This window comes from Triticum aestivum, chromosome 2B (genome assembly GCF_018294505.1).
Source record: "Triticum aestivum cultivar Chinese Spring chromosome 2B, IWGSC CS RefSeq v2.1, whole genome shotgun sequence".
In the NCBI taxonomy this organism is placed as follows: Eukaryota; Viridiplantae; Streptophyta; class Magnoliopsida; order Poales; family Poaceae; genus Triticum; species Triticum aestivum.
This window is the reverse complement of record NC_057798.1, coordinates 391,299,844-391,326,372: the sequence shown is the minus strand read 5'-3', so window position 1 is coordinate 391,326,372 and position 26,529 is coordinate 391,299,844. Positions and strand designations below refer to the sequence as shown.

Sequence of the window (26,529 nt, the reverse complement as noted above, 5' to 3'; positions counted from 1 at the left end):
GCTTGAAGGTATATCTTTAGATCTTGCAATTGAATCTTTTAGTTTCTTGTTTCATCACTAGTTTAGTTTATAAAAGAAAATTACAAAAAAATGGAATTGAGGGTGCCTCATATGCTTCATCTTTTTAATGTCTTTCGTGAAAATAAAGATTCCGAAAATTGTGCCCAAGTGTTAGAAGAAGAATGCATTAAAATGTTTGGCACTAAATCTTTGAATGATGATCATGATTGCAATGTTGTTAGCATGAATTCCTTGAATATCCATGATTCTAATGATATGCAAAGCCACAAGCTTGGGGATGCTATGTTTGATGAAGATGATATTTTTAGTCCCCCAAGTTTTGATGAGCAAATTTATTATGATGAAAGCATGCCTCCTATTTATGATGATTATATTGATGAAAGTGGGTTTGGAAGAGTGTCAACTTTAGGAATTAATGATCCCACTATTTCAGACGGTGTTGAATTTTATTGGGATAATTATGAAAGTGGATTGAGGTCATGACTTTATTTAGTGATGAATCCACTATTTCGGAAGAGGTTCCAATTGATTATGAGAACAAAGTTGCTATCTATGATGATTATTGTGATGACATGTATGCTATAAAGAATAATGATAACCATGAAACTTGTCATCCTGATTTTAATTTTCAATTGGATTATGCCTCACATGATAGTTATTTTTTTGAATTTGCTCCCACTATTCCGAATGAGAATAAATTTGCTTATGTGGAGAGTAATAAAATTTCTATGCTTGTGTATCATGAAAATAATGCTTTATGTGATAGTTATATTGTTGAATTCATTCATGATGCTACTGAAAATTATTATGAGGGATGAATATATGCTCGTAGGAATTGCAATAATATCAAGTTTCCTCTCTATGTGTTGAAAATCTTGAAGCTATGCTTGTTTTGCCTTCCTATGCTAGTTGATTCTTGTTCCCATAAGTTGTTTGCTCACAAAATCCTGAGGCATAGGAAGTGGGTTAGACTTAAATGTGTTAGTCATATTCTTCATGATGCTCCCATTATGTTTCAATTCTTATCTTTTATGTGAGCATCATTGAAATCATCATGCCTAGCTAAAAAGGCATTAAAGAAAAGCACTTGTTGGGAGCCAACCCAATATTTACCCATACTGTTTTTGTGTGTTCAAATGATTATGCTACTTTAGTAATCATGTTTTATAGATTTTTGTTTCAATAAAGTGCCAAGTAAGACCTTTGGGATAGCTTGCAGTGATAGTTGTGTTGATCCTGCTGAAAATCAGAAACTTTTGCGCCCAGTAAATTAGTTTTGATACTTCACAGAAACATGCTTTTGATATGATTATTTTTTATCTGGATTGGTACACAAATTTCTCAGGTTTTCCTAATTTTGATGGATTTTTAGAGTTACATAAGTATTCGAGAGTTACAGATTACTACAGACTGTTCCTGTTTTTGACAGATTCTGTTTTCTATGTGTTGTTTGCTTATTTTGATGAATTTATGAGTAGTATCAGGGGGTATGAACCATAGAGAAGTTGGAATACAGTAGATATAACACCAATATGAATTTATAATGTGTTCACAACATTCCCTAAGTGGTGATTTATTTTCTTATACTAACGGAGCTTACGAGTTTTCTGTTGAGTTTTGTGTTGTGAAGTTTTCAAGTTTTGGGTGAAGTTTCGATGGACTACGGAATAAGGAGTGGCAAGAGCCTAATCTTGGGGATGACCAAGGCACCCCAAGGTAATATTCAAGTACAACCAAGAGCCTAAGCTTGGGGATGCCCCGGAAGGCATCCCCTCTTTCGTCTTCGTTCATCAGTAACTTTACATGGAGCTATATTTTTATTCACCACATGATATGTGTTTTGCTTGGAGCGTCATTTTGTTTTATTTTGTTTTGCTTGCTGTTTGAATAAAATCCCAAGATCTGAAATTCTTAAATGTTAGAGAGTCTTCACATAGTTACATAATAATTCGACTACTCATTGAGCTTCACTTATATCTTTTTAGAGCACCCTGGTAATTTTATTTTGAAGAAATTGATGAACTCTCATGCTTCACTTATATTATTTTGAGAGTCTTAAACAGCATGGTAATTTGCTTTGGTTATGAATTTAGTCCTAGTATGATGGGCATCCAAGAGGATATAATAAAAGCTTTCATATAAAGTGCATTGAATACTATGAGAAGTTTGATTTGTTATGATTGTTTTGAGATATGAAGATGGTGATATTAGAGTCATGATAGTGAGTAATTGTGGATTGTATAAATACTTGTGTTAAGGTTTGTGATTCCCGTAGCATGCACGTATGGTGAACCGTTATGTGATGAAGTTGGAGCATGATTTATTTTTTGATTGTCTTCCTTATGAGTGGCGGTTGGGGACGAGCGATGGTATTTTCCTACCAATCTATCCCCCTAGAAGCATGCGCGTAGTACTTTATTTCGATAACTAATAGATTTTTGCAATAAGTATGTGAATTCTTTATGACCAATGTTGAGTCCATGGATTATACGCACTCTCACCCTTCCACCATTGCTAGCCTCTCTTGTGTCGCGCAACTTTCGCCGATACCATACACCCACCATATACCTTCCTCAAAACAGCCAGCATACCTACCTATTATGGCATTTCTATAGCCATTCCGAGATATATTGCCATGCAACTTTCCACCATTTCGTTTATTATGACACGCTTCATCATTGTCATATTGCTTTGCATGATCATGTAGTTGACATCGTATTTGTGGCAAAGCCACCTTTCATAATTCTTTCATACACTTCACCCTTGATCCATTGCACATCCCGGTACACCGCCAGAGGCATCCATATAGAGTCATATTTTGTTCTAAGTATCGAGTTGTAATTCTTGAGTTGTAAAGTAAATAAAAGTGTGATGATCTTCATTATTAGAGCATTGTCCTAGTGAGGAAAGGATGATGGAGACTATGATTCCCCCACAAGTCGGGATGAGACTCCGGATGAAACAAAAAGAAAAGAGAAAAGAAAGGAGGCCATAAAAAAGAGAAGGCCCAAAAAAAGAGAGAAAAAGAGAGAAGGGGCAATGCTACTATCCTTTTACCACACTTGTGCTTCAAAGTAGCACCATGATCTTCATGATAGAGAGTCTCCTATGTTGTCACTTTCATATACTAGTGGGAATATTTCATTATAGAACTTGGCTTGTGTATTCCAATGATCGGCTTCCTCAAATTGCCCTAGGTCTTCGTGAGCAAGCAAGTTGGATGCACACCCACTTAGTTTCTTTTTGCTTTCATACACTTATATCTCTAGTGCATCCGTTGCATGGCAATCCCTACTCACTCACATTGATATCTATTGATGGGAATCTCCATAGCCCGTTGATACGCCTAGTTGATGTGAGACATAGTGTTCGGAAGAGGTGGCATATTACTCTATTGTACAACAGGCTTCCTTGCTGGCGGCGAGCGCCCAGGCCGACAAAGTCTCTGAACTCACTCGAAAGCTATGGCTGGCAGATGAAGAAGTTGTCTGCATCAACAAGCAGTTTGAGGAGACACAAGGTATGCGTGCATTGAGGAGTTTGATCATATATCTCCAAGGGTATATCCAAAAATTGTATATGTGTTAGTCGTTTTAAACTGACCAATAATGTTATAACTATACTCGCAGTTGGCGCCGATGAGATTGAGTCCCTCAAGAGCACCCTCGTCGAAGCCGAGAAGGAGGTGGAGGCGGGCAAGGCGGCCGCAGACAAAGCGGCCAAAAGTTTAGAGGAGGAGCAAACCACCTGCCGACAACATGAGGCGCGGGTGGGGGAGGTTGAAAAAGAGCTCAAGGATGCCATCGTTAGATGCAAGTCCTTGGAGCATAAGAGTTCAGAGCAGGCCTCTGAGCTCACCAAAGCTCTTGAGAGCCTGGAGAAAGCCCGGGTTGATGCCCAGGATGCTACAGGTTCCGGTGCGGAGTCCGGTGCAAAGTCCGGGAGGTTGCCCTGCGGCACCTCCAGGGCCTCCTCCTCCTGGCGGGTCCCTTCCCGGGATCCCACCTCGGCATCATCCGCATCATGGGGGGAGGAGGCGGTCGAAAGGGAATCCATATCCGACGCACCCAAGGACCCGCTCGACGAAGCGGGAAGATCATCCTTGGGCGGACTGCAGGGTTGTATGCGGCATTAGAAAGACACCATGTGACGAAAAGAAAAATCATGAAGTTATTCGGGAGTCCGGATACTTACGATCTCGCCAGGGGCTTGGCCCTTGGAGGCCAGTCCTCGTTGTCGTCGCCGGTGTTGGCAGAACAGTCCGGGGGAAGAGCCCTTCCCTTCTTGGACCCTTCGGCCTCCCTCGTTCGGGAGGCCTTCCTTTTCTTCCATCCCCCCGCTGGGGGAGAGGCCTCTTTCTTATGCTCCTCGCCTTCGTGGGAGGAGTCCGCCTCGGTGTCATCGTTCGATGACACCTGAAAACGGGAACTCTTTCGAGTGCCCGTGGCCTTCTTCTTAGCCTTATTCTCCGGCACCACGTGGGGTGCCGGAGCCAGCAGCCCCGTTAAGCGGGCGTCCACTGGGTCTTCTGGAAAAGGGGCCGGACAGATAGTCTGCTCGGCCTTCTTCAGCCAGTCCTGTCAAAGGAGAGGGAGTTTAGATCCCGCATAGAGTCAAACTATGGAAAACAAGTGTCCCGTAAAGGGCAAAATCGCTTACCTCGCTAGCCAGACGCTGCGAGCTGAATCCGCGATCTTCGGTAGCGGATGCGGGAGCCTCGGCGCCCTTAAACAACACCCTCCAGGCCTCTTCGTACATAGTGTCGAAGAGCCCGCTCAAAGTCTGGTGCTCCGCCGGATCGAACTCCCACATATTGAAGTCCTGTTGTTGGCACGGGAGAATCCAGCGAATGAGCATGACCTGGACTACATTGACAAGCTTGAGCTTCTTGTTCACTAGCTTTTGGATGCAGGCTTGAAGTCCGGTCAGCTCCTCCGAATCACCCCATGTCCGGCCACTCTCTTTACAGGAGGTGAGCCGTATGGGGATGCCAAATCTGAATTCGGGGGCCGCTGCCCATTCAGGGTCACGCGGCTCAGTGATGTAGAACCACCCCGATTGCCACCCCGTAATGGTTTCCACGAAGGTGCCTTCGAGCCAAGTAACGTTGGGCATCTTCCCCACCATGGCGCCTCCGCACTCCGCTTGGCTGCCCTTCACAACCTTCGGCTTGACACTGAAGGTCTTGAGCCACAAGCCGAAGTGGGGCTGGATGCAGAGGAAGGCCTCACACACGACGATAAACGCAAAGATGTTGAGGATGAAATTCGGGGCCAGATCATGGAAATCCAGGCCGTAGTAGAACATGAGCCCCCAGACAAAGGGATGGAGTGGGAAGCCCAGTCCGCGGAGGAAATGGGAAAGGAATACTACCCTCTCATGGGGCCTGGGGGCGGGGATGAGCTCCCCCTCGTCAGGGAGCCGGTGCGCGATGTCGCTGGACAGATATCCGGTGCTGCGCAACTTCTGGATGTGCCCCTCCATAGTGGAGGATGCCATCCACTTGCCTCCCGCTCCGTACATGGTTGGAGAAGGTTGAGGTGAGATGTGCGGACTTGGGCGCTGGAGCTCGAGTTCGCGGAGATGGATAAGCAAAGGAGGAAGAAGGCGTAGGTAAAAGGGTTGGATCTTTATCCCCTTATATGGGCGAACGAAACCATACGTCCCCACCAGCCTGATAAAACTCGCTTATCTCCCAAGCGCCGCAATCAATGGCGCGGTTGGGTTACCCACATCCGTATTGATGGGAATCCCGGAATAAGGGGAACACGATCTCTGCTTCGACAAGACGTGCCAAGGAAACCGCTTCGCTAAACGCGCTGAGGTGGTATAGTAAAAACAATTCGAGTAAAGCCTTGGTAGTGGTGTGACGTTACACCACAAAATACGTCAGCAGATTGAACTTGTGTAAATATTATTCTCTCTATGATGGTATGTGGAATTTATTTTGCAGAGCCGGACACTATCCTGGTGTTCACAATCTTCTATAAATTATTCGGAGGAGGAACCTGCCTTGCAATGTCGAAGACAATATGCGCGCCGGACTCGTCGTCATTGAAGCCTGGTTCAGGGGCTACTGAGGGAGTCCTGGACTAGGGGGTGTCCGGATAGCCGAACTATCATCATCGGCCGGACTCTAAGACTATGAAGATACAAGATTGAAGACTTCGTCCCGCGTCCGGATGGGACTTTCCTTGGCGTGGAAGGCAAGCTTGGCGATACGGATATGTAGATCTCCTACCATTGTAACCGACTCTGTGTAACCCTAGCCCTCTCCGGTGTCTATATAAACCGGATGGCTTTAGTCTATAGGACGAACAACAATCATACCATAGGCTAGCTTCTAGGGTTTGGCCTCCTTGATCTCATGGTAGATCTACTCTTGTAATACCCACATCATCAATATCAATCAAGCAATGTAGGGTTTTACCTCCATCAAGAGGGCCCGAACCTGGGTAAAACATCGTGTCCCTTGTCTCCTGTTACCATCCGCCTAGACGCACAGTTCGGGACCCCCTACCTGAGATCCGTCGGTTTTGACACCGACAGCCGGCTCATTATAATGTGATGAGTCGGGTCTTCAATAAGATGAGCAAAAAATGACTTTGCATTAGCCCCCAAGTGCCATGATGCGTGCTTGCAGCGACATGAGACTTGCATATTTGATGTAATCTCAACTTAAATAATGTAGCCCCCAAGTGTCGGGTTGTAAGCCTGCAGCAACTCGGGACTATTCCTTCAATTGTAGAATAAATCATATCTATTGACAATATGATAGCCATTGCGCTAAAGCAACTTTGAAAACCTTAATCATAATACTGGTTATTGATAACCATAATAGAAATCCAACCATGTTCGCTATTTGAATAATATACCCAATGATTTATAAGCGCATAATTCCAATGGCGCAATTCAAATATACACTGGTGACTTATAGTCCAAAGCCAGGCCGGGTCAATAAACACCGGATTATAAGTGATTATGTACTGACAACTTGTAGTTGAAAGTCGAGCCGGGTTAATGAACACCGGGTTAATTTGATGATTGATAGTCATGCCGGGTCAGTAAACACCGGTTTAACTTAGAACTTGATCAAAAAAGAGATAAAACTTTGCAAAAAGCAAAAGCAAATAAAACTTGTAGTCGAGGCTTTTCGAGGGCTACCAGGCCCAAATTCGAGGCTTTTCGTGGGCTGCCAGGCCGCTGAGTTAACCATTTGAAGATGGGCCTCCAACTAACCAATCGTCATTTTAACTTTGACAAGTTCAGGGTCTCAATGAGAGTAACTTGTCAAACATTCGGTGGGTCATGCCAGGATTACCTGGATAGGAGTGGCTTACTTGATGAAGGCAGGTTAACCCGGGGTTTTAGGTGAATACACCAGGCTTCCAAGCCGTGGGTCGATACCCAATTACAAGGGTCCTTTCAAACTCTTTGTTACTTTACACAAAGAGCCCCCAAGTAACTTTGTGAGATGTGCTCAATGGGTGCCTATGTTTGAGATGTGCGTAGCAACAAGACTCTCTTTGGCCCCTTGGATGTGAAGCTCCCAAGCTTTGTTATGGCATGATAGCCGGATTAATGAACAGGACTCCGCTTTGTCAGCTGAAGCCCCCATTTGCTATATTTTTGAGCTGTGCTTGCCGGGTGCCTATGTTTGAGTTGTGCTGTGCGACAAACTCTCTTTGGCCCCTAATGATAATACTGGCTTGATAGCTGCATCAAGAGGGTAGTAACACTATGTTCTCTTTGGTGAATGCACCTATGTTTGAATAGGAAGCCCCCAAGTGATCATATGAAGATGAGACCATAAGGCAGGATACCCATGTTTGAACCGCGCGTCAGGGCAGCAGGTCCTCTTCGGCAACCTTTAACTTTTTGCAAGAGATAAATTCTTCTTGAACCGGGATTTTGAACCGGATATTAAGAGCATTAGAGCTTTGCAAGAGATAGTTTCCTCTTAAACCGTATTTGAACCAGATACTAAGGGCTTCAGCACTGTACGGGAGACGGGATTTCCCTTAAACCGGACCATACACCGGAAGCATCATTGTGAGCCGGAATATTTATGACGGCCTTTAAATTCTTCATCAATATAAGAGTGGCCTCCGGGATCAGGTTTCTCTTCAACATTCTGGGGCACTTGAATTTGCTGAAACTGGCAAGACTTGCTGCATCATATCATCGTAGCCCCCGAGTCTTAAGATGACTCAAGGAGTTGTCTTGAGATTCTCCGTACTTGACCATAGCAGAAGGTATATATCATCGGTGCTGATAACGCAATGTGAATTCACAGAAGGTTGAGGTGACTGCGGCGCGTTATAAATGATCCCGTATGAGCCGTGTCAGCAACTCGGCCAATGGTTCCTTCCAACTGGTTGTTTGAAGATAACCCAAGGTTAGTGGCAGTAACTTGTGCATATATCCATTGAACCATCCAGCGCAGATGGCAGTTGATGACAATTTGCTTCCAGTTTGTTGGAAGAAAACTAGGCTACCCAAGCTGTGACTTGTTCATACTTCAATAAATAGCTCATGCATACAGGTGTGGCCCGGTATGTTGATGTAGACCGGGCCGCAAGAGACGGATAACCGCAACATCATAGGCAGCTCAGACAGATGAGTCGGCTGCGGCATTGTAAGCCGGTGTGGACGGGGAAAATTGGCACCGGTGTCGTAAACCGGCACGAACGGGCGAGTTAATCGCGGGTGCGGTCCCGGTAAGTTGAAGTAGTCAGGGCCGCAAGGGCGGCGTCTTGCACACATATTCTTTGATCATTATGGCACGGTCATATGCTAGCGCATGACAATAATCGTGCGATTTATATATCCATGATTCGGCCATCGTCTTTGCAGTGACCAATTGTCCTACATATAAAATACAATGACCAAAGTAATTGTTCTTTGACAAAAATAATATACACTAATAAGATAAATTTAAATGGAGGTCACCTGATTTGTTCGGACGACGGATGATCCATTTCAACACAACAGAAAGCGGCTCAGGCCAACCACAACCTTGAAGATAGCAGGGAGCAAACGGTGAAAACGGCTCGGCAGACAATAGTGGTTGAGGCAAACTGCTAGACGTGTGTGCATCATCTCCATGAGCTTTCACCTTATTGTGCTTAACCAACGCGACCTCATGAAAAGGGTGTCTGACCACCGCTCAGGTTTGATCTCCAAAAACCGTTTCAGCAAGCTTATTAGATTCGCATTTTAATTTGCTCCATATACTGAATGAACTCATCAACCATACATGAAAGTACGACCCTTCGTTTCCTCAGTCCACGCATCGTCCAATTGTGCTTTAAATGCTTCAATAAGAAAATCCCCATGCATGATGACTGTCAGAGAACACCAATGGTACTTCATCCACTAATCCATTTTCTCCATCAACTGAAGCAACAGTCAATAGCTTCCATTGCTTTATTCAGTTTTGCAGACACTGTATCAAGGAAAAGGAGCGGCCTGGCTCGGGTGACTCAACACGCAGCCGTGGGGGCGCTCGCGGGCAGGGCCACGGTGGAGATGGTAGGAGCAGCAGGGCGGCTCAGCATAGGCGCAGCAGCGGTTCGGGTGGCATAGCCGGCAACTTGGCACGCCGGCAGGTTCGCGGCAGAAGCAGCTAGGTGGGTCAACAAAGGCGGCCCAGGGTGCGGCCGGCTCGTTGTGTGACGGTGACGGCGTGAAGCGGCCATCGCGGAGGCACTTTAGAAGAAGCGACGCTGGTCGAGGAAGACGAAGCGCTCTCAACGGCGACCTACAGATGGCTGCGCCAATATTGTTAACAAGACAGTTTAACAGCGGAGCTCCGGCAGGGGATGATCCGACGCGGCTCAGAGACGACCGCGACAGAGGTGGCGAGGCGAGTGCGGTGGCAGCTCGTGAGCAGCAATGGCTTGGAGATAGCGGACCGGCGGCTCAAGGCCAGGCCATCAGAGGCGAAGAAGGTGGTGGGTTGAAGCAGAAGTGACCGCGGCAACAATGGGGCCGTTCGGCGACTCGCAGGCAGCCGCAGTATAGGCGTCAAAGGCGATTCGGCGGGACTGTGGCCACACAACCAAGGTGGCAGCAAGGCCTATCCACGCAGACGACGGTGTAAGACGGAGGCCGGCGCCCAGGGCCAAGAAGAATGAGGACGGGCGATGCAAGAGGCCAGCAGGAGCAACATCAGCAACCCGGCGCCGGTCATCAAGCGGGCGGGCGCAGGAGTCCAGATCGTGGCTGGCTATAGTGTCTCGACGGCTGAATCCAGATGGGTCGATCGACTGCATACATACCCTCGATGTACCATTAACAGTAGCAACTGATGTACTAGTACGTATTTCTTGATTCCCAAACGAGATTTACTTTTCCAACAATCCTCAGGTGATCTATCAAAATTTCAGCTCCTGCTCCATAGCGCCTCTTCAGAACCTCAGGAGAAAAGTAATGCGTACTTCAAACAAGATCCTAAAACTGCTCCCCGTATTGAAGAAAACCAGCGGAGTGGCGCGTGCGGCTTGGCACGGTGTAGAGGAACAACAGCAGGTGTAGTTGAGCGAGGGCGGCTCCGCAGCGGAAGGGCGAACTCCGGCGAGTCAGCGGCAACGACGGCAGAGGGCCGGGCGGTTTAAAGAGGCAACAAGGCGAGGCGAAGGCAGACTCCAGGTGAGGCGGAGTAAACCGGTGGAGGTGACTCAACAGCAGCCCGGTCGAGAGGCCCCGAGGAAGGAGATCGAGGCGGTAGGCCGGCAATTTAGAAGGCAGCGGGTTGACTCAGCCGCAATGGCGATTTGGTGAGGCGGACCAGAGTGAGGCGCAGTGACTCGCGGCAGAGGCCAGGCCGGGTCAATGCACTGGAGAAGTAACTCGGAGACGACCGGGTTAGTGCAGGCGATGGCGACTCGCCAGAAGATAGCGAGTCTGTAAGGGTGACTCGATGAAATCGTGGTGGCAACCCGGATTCGACGAGACGGATTCTGTGGCGATACAGCATGGGCGGCGGCGGGTCAAAACAGCTGCGGTGGCAGCCCACGGCGTGGTGAAGTAGAGGGACGAGCCGGCAGCAGTCGGAGCCGGTTCAAGGCGAGGCTAGCTTGGCGCGAGGTCGGCGGCGGATTGAAGACGGGGCTGCGAAGGCAGAGGAGCGCCCGCGGCTTCATTGCAAAGGTGACAGTAAAAGCGGTGGGTCAGAGGCTAAACCGGCCCTCCAGCGACCGGTCGGTTTGACTAGGGCCGGCGGCTCGTGAACTAAACCGGCAGAGGGCCGTGTTAGAAGCGGATACTTTTGTCAAGTGAAGAAAAACCGCAGGCAGCTCGTCAGCGGCGGATTGACGACGGGGCCGTGAAGGCAGAGGAGCGTTGGCGGCTTCATTACAGAGGTGACAGCCAGGACCGGCGGCGGTTTAGAGGAATGCCAGCTCGACGGGCCGCGGCTGATCAACCGGAGTAGAGGCGCGGGTGACTCGGGACGAAAGCAGAGGCTACGTCCAGGTCCCAGTTCTTCTCCGAGTCATAATTGCTTTGCCTGATTTTTTTTAGATTCTTTCCATCTCACGTGGCGTGTGAACCTCAGATTGTTTGATGCCCAAACGTGACCGCAAAAGTGTCTCTGGATTCCCATCTGTCTCGGCAACCCGCACCGAACGCAATGGAAACTTTAACCATGCTGGTTTCGGCGAGTTACTATCTGGATTGGACGCGCGGGCAAAACAGGCAACAGCTGAAAATCAATCTGGTTCCGATGGATTGACTCGTTACGAGCAGCAGTACACTAAGCAACCCAAATTTCTCTTATCTTCAAGGCGCGTACCGCTAGCTCCAAAATTAAACTTGATTCTTGATCATAAAACAATGAATTTGATAGCTCTGTCCAAGGTTGTTCCCCACCGGGTTGTCCTCCCCAGTCGTTCCGTGCCGCTTTTTTTTATATATCTGATCAATCGCGAGCTCTTCGATCCCTGAAGAGAGATCCCTTAAGCCCTCCAAGAACTCAACACTACTTTGCGCAGGCCCCACGCTGGGCGCCAACTGTCGTGGAATTAACACGTCAGATGTCCTTAGTGTGAGGACTTAGTCGTGAGGCCAACGCATTTGTGTGGTAGCTTGAGAGGGGTTGAGCGGAATCGAGAGACGCAACACGCAAGACAAAGATTTAGACAGCTTCGGGCCCCGGGAAACATCATCCGGTAATTGCCCTACATGATGTTTGTGGCTAGGTCTCACTATCATCACGAGGGAGTCGCCGTAAACCGACTCTCCTCTAGTTGTGTCTAGCCCTAGAGATTGTTTCTTGCTTGTCCCTCTTTGGGGAGCCCTGCCCCTCCTTATGTAAGTTGAAGGGGCGGGTTACATGTAGAGTCCATCTCGGACTAAGACTTAAACTATTTCGACTTCCTTTCCTGGGCTTCTTAATGTCTGCCGGTTTAACATTGTCTATCGGTTTAACATTGTCTACCGATTTAACATTGTCTGCCGGTTTAACATTGTCTGTCGGTTTAACATGGTCTCCCGGGTTATGATTGTCTTAACACCTGCCGGTGCTACCATCTGTCTTAACTCTGCCGGTTTAACACTCACCAGTTTACCGTCTGTCTTAGCCATCTGTCTTAACTATCTGCCGGTTTACCATCCGCCGGTTTACCAAGTCCTGGCCGGGTTACGACTCCGGCCGGGTCATACCGCGGGGTATATCCCCGACACATACTAAAATGTTTCAGCAGTTCAACAGGGGCGCGGGGTTTAGTTCGATGACGACGAGCCAGGCAGCTGGCCTTCGCATCACGAACTGGTGTCTTAGTACAACCCTACGCTACAAGGCACGCGTACATCCACTTCATGTGTTAGTAAAAAGTATTGTGCATTTTCTTGGCAGCTTTGCACTCTAGATACATCACTTGGTAAATCAAAAATATTTTGTTGTTCACTTTTTGTGTTTTGCTTAATAATTCTCATGCTTTCTTTTGTGAGGGCTACAAATCATAGTGCTTAAAATACCGATGGGTCCGTCATACTTGAATTAAAAAAGTTACAAGAGAAAGTACCCTATTCCATTACTTTGAGAAGTACAAGTACACCTTTCTAAATAGTACAGTGCAGATCGGTGTTGCCCTGCACAAATGGAGTCGTTAGCTCACCACGCTACCTCCTCCCGCCGGTGGGGCTCTGTCGTTGCAGCACCCCAGCCGTTCACTACTGCCAAACCAAGCCGTTCAATAGATAGCATCGAGCCGTTCGACACCGCAGCTCGGGAGGCTACCTATTTTGCTGTCGATGTTGTCTAATTTCACTAGTGTCTGGTTTTGCTGTCAATCCCGTCCTCGGTGTCCATGAGCGCGAGCACCCTGTATCCGGTGGCGAGATGAAGGCCACCTGTGATCCCTGCTTCCCGTCATCACCTCCACCTCGTGTGAGTTCACTGCCGAGAACAAGCACGACCACCTACAGTTCCTGGTTGTAGCCTTGGCCACCCCTCGGCCACGAGCTCGTCCACCATGGTTACTGGCAGTCGTCCAAGTGGAGCTCGGACATCAGTCCAAGTAGAATCACGGCCACTATCTTCACCAAGCGCTGCACGGTCGTCCAAGTTGAGCACACACAATAGTCCAAGCTGATGTATGATCCCTGATGGATGCAACATCTTTTATATTAGTTTGTATGCAAGCCAAATCTATGGAAGCTTGCTGGCGATGCAGCCAGCATGCTTTCAGTAATAATGGCGACCACAAACAGCATTGGTAGCCAGCACACGCACTACATGATCGACTGCTGCACACTACCGCCATGGACGTAAACAACACAGATTTTTTAGCAGTTTGGCAAAAATAGAAGTTTGATATCAGTTCACCATTGAGAGGTAGTAAGTGCGGAGCAGAAAAATTGTAGCAGTTCAGCAAAAAAGTTTACATGTACAAACGCTTCAGCAATCAGTAGAAGGCCACTTGATTTACTGTCTAATCTTGGAGATAAATCCAATATCCTAAGTTTGCGATGGCAGGTCACTTGTATGACGGGTCCATGACGTATGTTTCAGAAGATCAGTACCATCATAACAAAAAAAGTTAGGTTTTAAGTTATGAATAAGATATAACAAAAAAGTTCATAAAAAAACCCAGAACACCCGGTAGTTCTTGAATCTGGGAGTTCATGAAAAAATGATCCAAAATGAGCATCGGGAGGGTTTAAAAAATACATCATGAGCAAGGATTTATTTCAAGCTCACTATTTCGGTTATAACTACAAAAATTGATCTCTGTACTTATTCATTCTGTCACTGATAGTTCTATGGCTGTTATGATGTGAGTTGGCATGCAATAACTCTTGGCGTTCTTCCATAAACAATGAAGGGAATGCTAAAAGGAGGGTATGTTTTCCAAGCTGACATCTGCAAGCCCTCAGTAGGATAGGCAAAATGCAGAGATAAGTTTTGACCCTGAAAACTGGTAAGTTCGAAGAAACAAATTCAGTGTTATACATGCTCTGTACTAGAACTCTTGGATGATTACATGTTTCTGATGCTCTAGTGGACCTTATGATTGCAGCAGAGTTGGACTTCCTCGTATTCAAGTGCTCGCAACTAAGCTTCACTTCTGGTTTGTTTGAATTAACTGGTAAAACTGAATAATGAGATGGATGTATTAACTGGTAAACCAATGTGTTCATGTGCCTAGGTTAGTAGTTGATTCACCATTTTTTGCAGGTCCAGACGTCTCAAGCTGCTAAGGCCTACATCTCCCTGCCAATGTCCGATCGCCTATGCCGACATGGTCGTGGTAAGTTCATTCGCCTAGTTCCTATGCTCGGATGAGGTCAAGCCCACTGTCATATTAGTCGCCACAACCTCATATTGCTGCCGCCAAGGTTTCCCCTCGCTCTCTTCCCTAAATTATCTTGAAGAACATCCATTCTCCTCGCTGAATTCTTGATAGCATGTTCTAAATAAGCTTGTATTCACTCCCTAAGTTACTCCAAAAAGCACTTTTATTCTAATTATATGGATTTTATACTTATGGGATGTTCAAATAAACCAATACACATGTGTGGTGTTGTTTATATAGTTTTGTAAAGAAGATCGGTATGTGTAAGTTATCTGATAAAAGAAAGAAGAAAATCAACTTGCAAATTTAGGGAAACATGTGTACCTTGAGAAAAGTTCACTGAATAAATGCTAGGAGGTTCATTTTGTGTTTGTGTAAATGTCTTCAGTGCTAGTGTGGAGAGCCGGTAAGTTGTACTACCAGTCTAAGCCAAGTTCAGGAGCATTGCCACTGATGGCAAGGACAACGAACCAACGACACCAGATCATAGGTCGAAGGAGGCCGGGTCAAGGCGCCATGACTGGTTATTGTTGTATGCTGGTGTCGTGCTTGTTGATGTGGACTAGGAGATCAATATATATATGCATGTTCTTTGCTTTTGACATGGTATATATAAACTATTGGTACATATTCTATTACCTATATCACAAAAGTTCATTGCAAAAAAAATGTCAGTTCAATGGATACACTGTATCTGTTTATCACATATACTTGCAAAAGAGTTCAAAATGTTCTTCCCTTTCTGGAAATTACATGTGATTATTCATTTTTTTTGGCTTGTATGGCTGAATTTTTATTCATTTGCTCGTATCACTGGAATGCATCTTTGCTTGTATTATCTCTTGTAACACTAAGAATTTTTTTTATGTTGTCATGTCTTTAGGAGCGACCTCCATAGGCCGTTCTATGCCACCTCCGCAGGCAGTTCATCATAGCAGCGACCTGGATCCCACTGGTTCCCACCAGCGACATCCGTTCGAGCACGTCATCGCTATCCTGCAGTAGCGTGGCTCAGCTACTGCACTTGGTCGAGGTCAGAGCCTTTCGAGTTGTCAAGCCCAGCCATGGCGTGCATCCGCTGAACGACGACGGATTCGTGTGCGTGCCTGCGTGTGCTCATGTGTTGTACTGGTGTGGGTTGTGCGTGTGCTTTTCTTATTCTAATTGTAGTTTTCACCTGGATGTTTTTCGGAGACATTCAAGCATTACTGTCTAAAAGGTGCAGTTATGAACTCACCCATGGGTTCAAGTTACTCACGCTACTGGCTCTTGGTGCTAATTGAAATGAAGTACTCTTCGTGTGAATTCCTATTTTTATTCAGTACTCTTCGTGCGAATGATTCCTGGTTGCTTCTCCTGTTCTGAACTTGTTGCTCAATTGCACACGTATTGCCAGAGTACTGTCTAGTCTGAAGCCAGCTACACATTCACACATGAGTCGGTGCTCCTGAAGTGCTCTAATTAGCAATAGAAAATGACAGTGTGTTGATAACTGAATTGAAGGATCTGCAGTATATGAACCACAAAAAAGAGAGGTGCATCCCGTACAAACAAAGAAGTGCATGCAGTACATAAGCTCAAGATTGAATGGTTCAATTATCTTATGGTTTGGCAAAATGCTTCTCTTGCAGGTTTTTTGTTTTGCTGTAATTTTCATTTATATCACGGGATGTAACACCATCTCTGAAACTAATGCATATGTTCAGTTAAGAACTTGGCGTGGTGGGTGTACTGTTGATAATCTGAACTTGTTTCTCTCAACTACAGAAAACATGTAACCTTTGTTGTGCTGCTCTGCAATTTCTCCAGAAAATATGGATTGTTTCGGTTTAAGTACATCTTGAATCCATGTGCCATCTTGCTATCTTTTCTGGAATCAATAAATGGCATCGACATTCCACAGAAAAAATGTCAACTAGGATGCGTGTGTATGTATCAAATATGGCAGGATTTGTTCCTCACGCCGGAGTAAACCAATGCAATGGTGCAGATGCCGTACAAATTTCTTATATCTATTGCTACAAGTTCGAGTGATAAATTACTGTAAGCTCACATGTTATTGTCCAATTAGTTCAAATGATCATTGTTTTCTTCATTGAACAAAACAAAAAGAAGTACAAATATTTATTACAAAAATCATGAAAAAAATTCAAGTTGCAAACAAAAGGAAGTACATACCTTCATTGCAAAAAATGTTCGAGTTTGAACAAAACAAAAAGAAAACATCCATCAGTTCAACTCGTGAAACCATGCAAATTCAGACCTGATGGTGTTGTCAGTTTGGATGAGAAATCAAATCTAAAATTGTAATCCCAAAAAAGGTTCAGTTCTGTAAGTCCATGTCTTGATAGGAGGCCATTCAAAACATCCTCACTAGTATTTATAAATGTTGGTTGCAGTACTAGTATTTACAAATTTCTTATATTTTCCACAGGTCGGAGGCCGTACACATTTCTTATTTCTATTGCTATAAGTTCAAGTGATCAAATGCTATAAGCTCGCATATTATTCTCCAATCAGTTCAAGTGATCATTGTTCAAGTGATATGAACTTGTACATTGGCTCATCAAGGTGGTATGCATACCATACAGAAACCTGGAGCAATTTGGCAAAAGGCATTTACATCAGTTCAAACTCGAGGATATGACAAGTTCAGAGTTTTTTTACAAAAGTTCTAAGTTAACAAATAGGGAATGTTCATTCATATGTCTAAAACTTATTGAGCTTACATAAAGAGTGTGCACGACGGTTCGATGTTTGTGCAAGAAAGGAAAAAAATGGTTTGTATTAAAAATGAAAACATCGATCAGTATGAATTTAAAACAACGATCAGTGCGAAATAAAAGAATTGACCAGTTCAAATTAAAAAAAATGGGTTTGAAGTAAAAACAATGAGCATTCGAAATAAAAAAATGATCAGTTCAAAATAAAAGAAAATGATCAGTTTGAATTAGATCAGAGAAAATAACCATTTTACTTTCCATGAATAAAAAATATATATATAAGTCCGAACACAGTATGATAAACCGTTCAACTACAAACAAACGATTAGTACAAATAAAAGTTTCATAAATTGCCATGTTTTTATCACATGTTTAGATTAGAGAAAATAACCATTTTACTTTCCATGAATCACCATACTTGTTGCCAACAAATTTTCCATGAATACAGTCAGCCCCGTGTAGAAGTACAACAGGTGATTAGCAAGCCCACCCTCTCATCTGTGCGCTCCTTATTGATTCGATGGCCCACGAGTAGAGTTTCCAGATTTTCACTGAATCAGCGTTTTCGCATGATCCCTGTCCCTCTGCTGGTTTCGAGTCACCCTTTAGAAGATGCATCGGCGCGGCCTCTCCAGGATCTCGCTGCACCTCTGTCCCCTGCCATGCATCAACTTCCTCTTAGCCCTACATAGGTAAGCAATATAGTACGCGGCATCTGCTTCATGTACTGATTGAACCTATATGACGTCATAGTCTTATTGCCACAACATCCTCATAGCCCTCCACCTGATGGTAGAACAAGCACTACCAGAATCATGGTAACCCTCATATGTGCCTTGACGGAGTGGAGGCCAAGAACAGAGGGTCCATGCCATGTTGTCCATGCCGAGGGTGAACTTCACACAAAAACTGCATAACCAAAACATCGCTAGCTAGCGACAGGCACAGAAGAAAGAGGTCGAGACAAGGAACTGTACCTTTTGTGAAGGAAGCTTGCTCAAACTCAGCCTTCTCGTTGTTAAATCTTTCACTCTATTATAGGCAATTCTCAGCTTCTTGTTTGAGCTTCACAACTGATTTTGTCTTCTTGACAACCTCTTCCTGAATAAGAAAGCTAACACCTTGGTAAATTCGGACATTGTCTACAATATAGGATTAATCAAGTTCAGTTATATCCTGACAAACAATTTATCACACAATCATGGCTATATATGTACTTCTCTTCAGTATATTTTATATCTAATTATGGATGCAAGTATGGGCTGTTGAGCGGTGCACCAACCCATCTAGTTAAGTGATATTTGCATAAAGTGAATGAACTTCTAGTGAAATCTCATTGTTAAAGGAAATGGGTAGCACATCAGCCCACTTGCACCTAGACATACATTGACAAGTACTCATAGAATATCATAGAACTATGAACAGCAGAGGTGAGAGCAAAGGGGCGTACACTCAAACATATATCTTTATAGAAAACTGCAGTTTTTCAACAAGATTTTTTAGTAACGGGGCATCCAACCGAACCACACCACCCTTTTTTCCTGCAAACATAAGTAAAATGAACCTCAAGAGCAAATCACTAGCGGACTGCATTTGCACTTCCATTTATCTTCAGAAAAAACACAAAATAGAGAACTGCAGCAGACGACGGCATGAACCTCGATGTGCTTGCAGGAGGCCGTCGGGGGGCTGTTGTCATCTTCTTGTCCCTAGAACTGCCGCAGCTTCCTTCTCATTGGTCGTGGGTAACCGCCGCCAGAGTCGCGGACTTCTTCGTGTGTCTAGCGGCTGGAGAGACGGAGAATACCTACAGGGGGCGGGTGTCAAATTTGGGCTTTTAAGCTGATGAACGGTCGGTGGCCTCGGGTGGACTGCGGTGTTGGGGTGAGGAACGGCCAGACGGAGCTCCGCCGGCCACCCGGCCACGGGCTCGAAATCGGGAGGCTCCGGGGTCGCGCGCCCGGCCAGAACGGAGCTCCGCCGGACACCCGACCATGGCTTCAGAATCGGGAGGCTCCGGGGTTGCGCGCCCGGCCAGAACGGAGCTCCACCGGACACCCGGCCATGGCTTCAGAATCGGGAGGCTCCGGGGCGCGCGCCCGGCCAGAATAAAGCTCCGCCGGCCACCCGGCCATGGGCTCGAAAGCAGGAACCGGGCGAGCCGCTCCACTCGCTCGGGAAAGGCAGGGAGGAGGAGGAGAAGGAGGAGGAGGCGAGGGGTGGGGACATACGAGCATGAAGTCGTTCGAGTAGCTGAGGATTTGGGCGCGTCGACGTCCTGGTGGACGATGTCACCGCCGGCATCCGCCCTCGCGAGCGCCGCCGCCTTTTCCCACGCCCTAGCACCCATCGCCGCGCCTAGGGTGGGGCTGGGTTGCCGGGAAGAAGGCGGGCGGGTGGAGGGATCGGGGCAAGCAGCTCCGTCGATGGCTGGAGTGGCCGGTGGAACGGCGAGAGCCCTTTTATTTGCACTTTTAATAAAAAAACGATCAGTTTGACGAAATGACATCATCAGTACAACCGCTTGAATTCATCGGTTCAAAAAGAGTAACAGAATAATATTCTGTTACGCGTAACAGAATAGCCCAGATGTGTTATATATATATATATATATATATATATATATATATATATATATATATATATAGGGAAAATCCATCCTACCACCCGATGGTAGTTACCACACATATCTCATATATTACCATGTGGTACTATATATACTATTTTTATTATTTTAAATATGTTTATATAATATATCTAAGATATTTCAAAGCAAGTTACATGAAAAAATTGCATATGAGTCCATAGTTTCTGTTATATTTGTGAAATACGTACATATTTGTACGTAAAAAAAAGCATACTCAAAATATGATACATACTTCCTATAAATTATTATATATACTACCTAAACATTGTTATATACTACATACTACACGTACATACTCTCAGTTTCGACAGAACTACATACAACATACAAAACGCAAGCGGTGGTAACTACCGCTGCTTGTAGGAAACATTTGTCATATATATATATATATATATATATATATATATATATATATATATATATATATATATACATACTTGTGTCGTGTCCTCTACAGCATTCACTTATAGCTACGTCTTCACTTTTGAATCTTTATTGATCTAAGTGAATGTGATCGGACCCTAACCTATTATGTGCTTCTACCTCAACTCTATCTGTCCAAATCATATGCATTCTATTGAATGCCTGTCGATTGTCCTCTGCTGACAAGAGAAGACAATTTGACAAACATTTAATCTGGTTTAATGTTGCATCCTTATTGCCTAAAAACCGGAGAAGCCGGAACGACCACCCGACAATTCAGGTGTGCGTGGGAACATGGAACAACTTTCAATGAGTTGCATGCATGCCACACGTCTCTCAGTTGTGAACCGCCAGGGGCACCTACATAATTGCGATGCGCCGCCCTCCTCCTTCTTATAAATACACACCCGAGCAGTCATTATCTGTTCTTCCACCTCACCACCTCGCACAAACCCTAGCGCCTCCGCTAGCTCGCGTCGACGCTGGAGACGAAGCGCTTAACTGCCGCGACCTCTTCGACGTCGTCCTCATGCCGGCCGCGGACCTTGTCCTCTCTACCACCGCCATAGGTGTCTTCCACTGCCAAGTTAGGGCATGGGAGATTGAACTTCTCGGCTTCTCTTCCAACCCGTCTAGCAGTTCGTCCGGGGTAAATAAATTTTACTTTTTACTGCCTTTTAGATTTGTGAAATCCGTCCACTTCCAAAAGTGGTTTTTTCACTTCCAAATCTAGATTTGTTCTCTTCTGCATCTCATACCATGCTAAGTATATTCACTTATGCTTCATAACTAGTTAGATTCCTCACTTGTACTTATTCATGGATTCATACAAATCTGGAACCCACTCTCTCCAAATAAGTGAATGTCTTCGCACTATGAGGTCAATGTCTTCTAAACTGATTTATCTTCAAAATCCTCTAAGAATGCATATGACCTCTTCCCCTTCCCTCGCATCTCTAATGTTATCACAGGTACATGTCCGTGGGAGAACCCCTTGGTTCTCATAGTCTGCATTCATTTGGAGAATACTTACATCGTCACATTGAATCACCTGAAGCCAGTTCTTGTCTGACCAGCAAACGAAAGCCATTCTCTGTTCTGAAGCCAATCAACTTGAATATTATGGCGTCAGAGAAGTCTGCACGGAAGGGTGGCAGGCAACACCAAGGCAACACAACACTTGATCTGCCCCCTGAGCTGTATGAACTATACAAGTCTGATCCAGAAGAAAACTACAACTAGCGCAAGAACTGGATTCAGTGGATCCGAAGATATTGGGTTGAGGAATGGTTCAAGTACAGGTTTGTTACGCCTGAATATGCTGAGAAGAACGCCATCAAGCGCCCATGGGGTGACTGTATGTATCGCAGCTTGGTGCCGAAGAGTAAGGTTGAAGCCATTGCGCAAGAATTCTATCCTTGCATGGTCAGAGGACCACAGCCTGAAAATTACAAGAGTGAGGAAAGATTCTCTCTTGATTGTAGAGGACACATGAGTAATAGCTGCGCTATTGATGGCTCCATAAGTGATCTGAAGAGATCCTTGGCTTCGAGTATGGATTATTGTCACTGTCAAAGAAGGTGTTGTGGGCTCTGAAGCTATTGACACTAAAGGATCCTGGGGTTGTGGTAGCACCTGGAAGTCTTGGTAGTTTTGGTAGTCTTGGCTTAGGCTTCTGTACTTGTGGTCGCTGCTGCACATGATAATCATATTGCGGTCCGGGACCAGTGGGAGGAACCAGGACAGACCAGCGAACGGGGACCAACTCCATATCACGGTTGTAAGCCAGCTCCATAGTGTGAGGCCTTGGGGGAGGAACAACGCCATCAGTGGGGACCGGTGTGACAGAAGCTTCAAGATTCTCATTGGCTTCGGGCACATCATTTGCTTCAGGCTCCACATGATCTTTAGCCAAGACAGAGTCATTGGCTTCAGCAGTGTTTGTGGCAGCCTCAGCGTTGTCAACCTCCATATGGTCAACAACCGGAGGGTCTTACACAGTCACATTCTCCTCGAGAATGACTTGATCTGGGGCAGGGTGTGTGGAAACTCTCTCTTCTCTTCTTTTTTCTTCATCAGCTGATGCAGCCGGAATGTCTTCAGCAACTTTGGCTTCAGACTCGGGAACCGTCACAGAAGGATTCTCTTCAGGGAACACTTGACGTGCCACTGAGATGGTTTATTGTGAATCTTCTTCTGGGATGGTTGACATGGAGACCGATGGCCTGAGGCCTTTGCGAAGCAGTTGAAACATGGGCGACACCTTTGGCGATGGAGTGGTCTCCATGTAGTCGTCATCATTCACCATTGGGTTGGTGACTTGCGCTGGTGGAGTGCGGGGTGTTTCATCATGAACTGGGGTTCCTTCTTGCGGGCGCTCAGCCCATGAATCATCTTGAGCAATTGGCGTCAATGGATGACCAATGCTGATGTATTCGCTGCTCGTTGGAGCAGGCGATGATACCAATTGATGCTCGATTTGAGGAAGGACTTCATCATCTTCAACATTGTCTTCATGACCAATGTCTTCAGCTGTGATGGGGTCAACAACTGGAACTTGTTCTTCTTCATGCGCCTTGATTGTGAAGCAATGGCTGGGCTCCCCTGTCTTGAAGAAGCTATGGATTGCTTTCAGGATGCTGGCCTTCTGGAGTTTGTCACAGCCAAAGAGCGCTGGAATGACGATCTTCTGTTGCAGTTCTATGCTACTCTTCACATTCATGGATACAATAGGGATCCAAAGACATGGATCCTTGAGTGGATGACAGGTGATGTGCACCATGAAGCTAAAGCTCAAGACATCATCGAGCTTACCTCCCTGCCCACTCCAGGTGAACTATACGAGCCTGGTTGTCAGCGCCACATAGAAAAACTGCAGAGCATTTTTCATAGGCCTGAACCCAATATGAGTCAGATGCTCAGCATGGTGAAGGCATTGCCTCAAGATGCAGAATACCCCAAGGAATTCTTTATCCAGGACCTCGAGTACTTGCCCCGCACAGTTTATCATATATTGAGGCATACTCTATGGCCAATCAAGGGACATTCTTCTGAAGCCAAACTTGAAGGAACTATGAAGACTTTGCTATTCTATATAGTCAATGGCATCAGATTCAACTCTCATGATTTCTTCATCAGACAACTTGCTGCATCTGGAATTGATCTGCTTGGCCTGAAGTTTTATGCTCCATGGGTGATGCGCCTAATCAAGCTTCATTCTACTGTCAACTATCAGCCTTCAGCACGCAACCATCTTATCTTTTTGCCTGAGGTTGATCTATCAGTTGAAGCCATCCACCCCGAGCCTGCAAAGGAGCCGATATATCTTCACAATGCTGATCATCAAAGCTTCACGCAGCCCATAGAAGGAGTTCATGTTCCAAATGCTGCTGTCCCTTCTTATCCTCTTGCTGGCAATGTGCGTCTGCCTCATCGTGCAAATACCGAAGCCACTGCCAGTACAATTGCTCAAAGGCCTCGGAAGCATTCTCGTGTACTCTATGACTGAGAGCTGCTTGTGGCCTTACATCAGAAGTAGGACAAGCACCACGACTGGCTGAAGCGTCAGATGCATAGTCTCTTGGTGGATGTCAATCGCATTCGCAATCTGGCCACCAAGAACTCGTTTGTTGCCCATGAGAATGCGCAGCGGTCCTGGAAGAGCCTCACTCTGGTGTGTTCTGAAGATGATCTTTGAGAAGATGGCTTCACCGAAAGCTTCAAGTTTGACTCCAGGCCTCCACCAAATGCAAGCTAGCGTTGTACTCCCTCACTTGAAGATTCTGAATATTCATTTTTGGTTGCGACTATTGTTGCGAATGTCGTTGATGAAGAAGACAACGCCACTTCACCGACCATGGCTGCACTACATATCGACTCTGCACCAGGCCCCTCTGCACCACCAAACTCCAACGACGACCTTGCTCCACCATCTGCTCCTTCTGGGAACGAGTAGATGCTCTATGTCTTCAAACCTTTTTGGTCATTACAGACAAAAGGGGGAGAAGCATATGAGTTGATAGTCTTCAAGCGGTTCCTTATGGGTGGCTGCATTATTTTGCTAAGTTTTTACAACTCTCATCTTTTGATACATTTGGTTCTCTGAGTTGTAACACTTAAAATCGATGGTTGTCTACTACTTTTTCTGCTACTCTGTGTTGCGATGATAAATTCTGCATGAAGTCGTTCTGCAGACGTCCATTTTTCATTATGCATATCATTATCTTTGCTATCTTTTTATATGCATAATGTATTGTCTTCACACTTTGAAGATGGCCTCCACAAAGCAAAACCTGCCACGTGCATTTGCATTCAAAAGCAAATCATTTATATGCACATCTTCAGGGGGAGCCTCGTCATATGTATGAAGACAATACTCACAACACTGAACTTTCACATACTTTTATCCCCGTTTAAAACTTTAACCAGTTTGTCATCAATCACCGAAAAGGGGGAGATTGTAAGTGCATCTAGTGCCACCCCTAGTTGGTTTTGGAGTATTGACGAAAAACTTGGTTGAGGGACTAATGTGTTTGTGAGAATTGCAGGGTAACACAGGTATTAGTCCCATATTGATCCGGTTTACCTACCAGAGATGACCCCTAAAAATGTGTGAAGACATTGAAGACAATGGTGGTCTGTGAAGATATTCACATTGAAGAGTATGACTGGAGAAGACATTGCATGAAGACTATGGAGTGCGAAGACATAGTTGTTTCGTAGTTTCCTTTTCTTCTTTGTTGAGTCGTAGGAACCACCGCACTGTTAAGTGGGGTCCAAGTGAACAAAGTCAGAGTGACTGATGTGATGCTCAACCAAATTCTATGTCTTCGAGCGAAGACAATGAGAGCAAATCTTATCCAGAGTTGGATGAGTCAGCTTTGCTTGTAGCCCAAGCTAAGCTGCCGCGTGTGTTTGAAATCTGACCGTTGGACACGTGTCAGTTCCTTAGTGACCCAGGGTCATTTTGGACAAATCAGGCCAGGTTGCCTCCTGGCTATAAATAGCCCACCCCCTACACCATAAATTGGTGGCTGCTCAGAGTTAGTGCACGGCTTTTGTCGTTTGAGAGCAACCCACCTCCGAAGCCTTTGAGAGAGAAATCCTTGCGAGGACAAAGCCGAAAACACCCAGAGCCAAAGAGTGTTAGGCATCACTGAAGTCTTTCTGTCTGCGTGATCTGAAGACTTATTACACTTGAGGACTGTGAATCCTCCAGCCGGTTAGGCGTCGCGTTTTGAGCATCCAAGAGTCATTGTGGATTGCCGGTGAACGTAGTCTGTGAAGGTTTGGAAGTCTCCCTTGAAGACTTACCAGAGTGATTGGGCGAGGACTAAGTGTTCTTAGCTCAAGGGGAATAAGGTGAAGACACGATCTTCTGAGTTGAATCTCAGCCTCCCTAACCAGACGTACAGTTGTCACAACAATTGAAACTGGTCCAACAAATCCCTTGTCCTCTCCGAGCAACTAGTTATATCCTTTCTCTCTCACCTTACTTATAGTTTATCTTCGTGAAGTCTTTGACCACTTGCCTGATCTGATTGACTTCACTATGTGAAGATTGTTTACTGTTTGGCTTCATACTATCTTCCATCCTGATCCATACTACCTAGCTGCTGATAGTCTTTGTGTTTTCACTACATTGCTTACTTGACTATGGCTTGTCTAGTGTAGTCTACCTTCCACTGTATGGCAATAGGTTCATTTCGATTGTTTGTCTTCAAAACACCCCTGTTTTGAAGACTTTCATAAAAATCGCCTATTCACCCCCCCCCTCTAGTCGAATACTAGCACTTTCACATCATATACAACTCTTCTTTAAGAAATCCATTAAAGAATGCAATTTTGACACCCATTTGCCAAATTTCATAATCATAAAATGCGGCAATTGCTAACATGATTCGGATAGACTTAA

General features: G+C 45.5%; 1 long non-coding RNA gene across 1 annotated transcript; it reads right to left on the bottom strand.

Moving 5' to 3' along the window:
• Positions 1-17,836: 17,836 nt before the first annotated feature.
• On the bottom strand, positions 17,837-19,988 carry LOC123041277 (uncharacterized). Its single transcript, XR_006418451.1, has 3 exons — positions 19,777-19,988; positions 18,523-19,352; positions 17,837-18,202 (listed from the first exon to the last, which is right to left on the bottom strand). It is a non-coding gene; the product is annotated as an uncharacterized lncRNA (long non-coding RNA).
• Between the last annotated feature and the right edge of the window lie 6,541 nt (positions 19,989-26,529).